General features: G+C 45.5%; 1 protein-coding gene and 1 pseudogene across 2 annotated transcripts in view; both read right to left on the bottom strand.

The window, feature by feature from the left end:
• The window catches only part of LOC108296367, a 12521-nt pseudogene extending 11575 nt beyond the window's left edge, over positions 1 to 946 (bottom strand).
• DHRSX (dehydrogenase/reductase X-linked) overlaps positions 1 to 3587 on the bottom strand; it is a 210240-nt gene that overhangs the window by 87066 nt on the left and 119587 nt on the right. The window lies entirely within an intron of this gene.

The raw sequence follows: 3587 nt of genomic DNA, 5'->3' as shown, positions 1-3587 counted from the left end.
CTTCGCCTTCATCCTCCGCTCCTTCCTCCCCTTCATCATCCTCTTCATCTTCTTCACCTTCATCCTCATCCCCTTCTTCCTCAATATCTTCTAATCCTTCCTCCTCTTCATCATCATCTTCTTCTGCTTCCCCTTCATCATCCATATCAGGAAACAAGTAGTATTGTAATGGGTTTGGCCAAATATCATCTTTGATGACCTCTCCTAATTCATCAGCACCTGCATCAGAATAGTCAGTAAACCAGGTAAAGAAGCTCTCTGGTTCCTCATGCTGCCTCTTCCTGCTGACTTTATCCTGCGTTTGACTTGAACGTTTCGTCAAATCCTTTCCAGATTTCCATTTGATTTCGGTGGACTTTGAAGGTGGATCACCACTCTCATTCAGATGAAATTCTTTGGAGAGAACTTTATTTTCAAAGTAAGGATTTTCATCAAAATAAAAATCTATTCTGTAACCTGATTTAATATCTTCAAATTCTGTCACTTCAACTCTGGTCAAGTAATGCAGTGCCTCTTCGTCCTCCTCCCCAAGCGGTGCAGACACTTCTGGATGGCTGAAAACTGTTGTTACCCCAAAATTTGGGATTTTGGTGATCAATTCTGACCTCTTCTGAAAAAAATGGTTGGCGGAGTTTGTTACATTTCTGTTCTACTTTCAAAATCTCCTCACTGGCTTGTTCGTTAAGCCTATTTCATTTTGTACTTCATCAATGTGTTCAGTTACTTCTTGCTGTTCTTTTTCTCCCTTCTTTGGCAAGCCTGCAGAGGCCGAAGTCTCCTCCAGTCCCTGAGCAGGAGGTGGTCTTGGTTTCTTCTTTTGAGGCGGGAGTGGAGACTGGCGTTTGGGGGCCATGCTGCTGGGGAAGTCCGAGAACCGGAGCACAAGTCTTCTTGCTCGTCCGGAAGCAGGCAGAACACCCTTTTTTGTTTGTTTTTTGAGGCAGAGTTTCACCTTTGCCGCCCAGGCTGGAGTGCTCGGCTCCCTGCAACCTCCATCTTCTGGATTAAAATGATTCTCCTGCCTCAGACTCCCCAGTAGCTGGGATTACAGGCACCTGCCACCACATCTGGCTTTTTTTTTTTTTTTTTTTTTTAGTAGAGATGGGGCTTCACCATATTGGCCAGGCTGGTCTCGAACACCTGACCTCAGGTGATCCACCCCCCCTTGGCCTCCCAAAGTGCTGGGATTGCAGGCATGGGCCAGCACGCCTAGCCGAATTTCAGTTTCTCTTAGCTCTTTTTTATTTTTGAGACAAAGTGTCACTCTTGCTACCCAACAGCCCTTTTCGTGCACGAGTGATGCCTCAGCAATGCGCTCATCCGTTCCGTCAAGTTTCCAAGCACGAAAGCTGCAACGCGGTACCGACTCCGTCACTGGAGAAAAGCCTCTCTGAATGCATTTGAAAGATGCGTGGGACTCGATTGAAGCAACTGAGGAAAGAGTGACCGCAGACATGGTCTCTGCCTGTTAGGCTCACGGTACCCCAACCACAGAAATGAGAAGACACAAGGGAGGCCGACGCAGAAAGAAGTCATCACTGGCCGGGCGCGGTGGCTCACGCCTATCATCCCAGCACTTTGGGAGACCAAGGCAGGTGGATCATCTGAGGTCGGGAGTTCAAGACCAGACTGACCAACATGGAGAAACCCCGTCATCGGTACTAAAAATATAAATTAGACAGGAGTGGTGGTGTGTGTCTGCAACCCCAGCTACTCAGGAGGCTGAGGCAGGTGAATTGCTTGAACCCGGGAGGAGGTTGCGGTGAGCCGAGATTGCGCCACTGCACTCCACTCTGGGCAACAAGAGCAAAACTCCATCTGAAAAAAAATAAAAAAGCAAAGAAGCAATCACAATCAACTTAAGAATAAACAAAGCCAGCAAAGCCACAGTGGTAGCCTGTGTGGTACACGTGACATCACTTTGTTGTAAGGCCACAGGCCTTCCTGGTCACCCTGATCAGTTGGGGCATGATCATAGCACTAGACTCAAGATACACCCTCCCCATAAAAGCAAATTCAAGAATGAATGTAGACAGCTTCATGCCTCTATGTACTGGCTTTTGCATCAAAAGCACAAAGAGGTCCGACAAAGCATTATGGGAAAATCCCAAAGGTGACTGAGGGAACGCCCCGCACGTGTGTTATTTTTCTCTATTATTACACTTTCAGTTCTGGGTGCATGTGCAGAACGTGCAGGTGTGTTACACAGGTACACACGTGTCATGGTGGTTTGCTGCACCCATCCCCCTGTCATCCAGTTATGCCTGTGCACAGGATGGCTCCTTTCCTTGCCTGCCAGAAGGGACCAGGCCTCAGCCATAGCTTAATGAAAATCTGAATGATTAGGAAAGGGATGAGGGAGAGGGGAAGAGAAGGAAGGAAAGGAGAACAGATAGGAGTGGGGAGAGGGAAGTACAGGAGACATCTTTTTTTCACAATAACCTCTATCCCCTACAACTTTACTATGGTGTTGAACGATAAAACTATGTTTTCTGACAAAGGAGTTATGCAAAAAGCAAATAAAATACTCTTGGGGGGAAAAAAGATAAAAGACAGACTCAGCCAGAGCATCTGGTTGGAGAAAGGCAAAGAAAGGCTATCTTAGCACAAGTCAGTGCGCGTTAGAACCCACAGCTGTGATAGGCTGATCTGTCCTTCTTCCAAATCCCTATGTTAAAGTCCTAACGCCCAGGACCTCAGAATGTCACCGTGTTTGAAAGAGGTGATTAAGGTAAAAGAAAGTCACTAGGCTGGCCCTAATCCAAGAGGACTGGGGCGCTTATAAGAGGAGGAGATGAGGACACAGAGATACACAGAGGGACGACCCTGTGAGGACACGGGCGGAAGACGGTGTCTGCAAGCCCAGGAGCGAGGCCTCAGGAGGAGCCAGCCCTGCCCACACTGGATCTCAACCTCCTGCCTCCAGGAGCGTGGGAGAGTCAGTGTCTGCTATTTCAGCTGCCCAGCCTGTAGCATTTTGTTATGGCGGCCCGAGGTAACTAATAGAACAGGCGTTCCATCACTGCTTCTTTCCTCGGGGGGCATCGCGAAGTACCCCAACAGCTTTAGGTGGTGTTACAGGAGACCCCAACATTTGCCATGCCCCCAGAAGAGTGATCTATGTTTAACACGTTGGGGTGGCTTTCCTCCAAGCACTGGAGTTATCTGAATAACTGGAATCTCTGCACAAGGGAGCCTGAGTTCTACCTGAGGATGACACCTGCTGAGAGAGGCACATGCTCTTCGTCTCTTCAACTGCCCTTTAACGAAGACATAAAAAATATATTATTTATATAATGCAATATATTTTTACATAATACAATATATATTACATACTATTTATAATATTGCATTATATATTAATATATATTTACATCTTGCATTATATATTTATACATATTTATATATTTGTTGCATTATACAATATACATGTATATATTGCATCATTTGTATGTTTGTACGAATAATGCAGTAAATGCCTTTCATAAATATATGTATTGCATCATACAAATAATTATACAAATAATGCAATATATATATATTTATGAAAGGCATTTATGAAACTTCATGTTTATGCCTGTTAGATA

This window comes from Cebus imitator, unplaced genomic scaffold, assembly GCF_001604975.1.
Source record: "Cebus imitator isolate Cc_AM_T3 unplaced genomic scaffold, Cebus_imitator-1.0 Scaffold708, whole genome shotgun sequence".
Classification (NCBI taxonomy): Eukaryota; Metazoa; Chordata; class Mammalia; order Primates; family Cebidae; genus Cebus; species Cebus imitator.
This window is presented reverse-complemented; position numbering and strand designations above follow the sequence as displayed.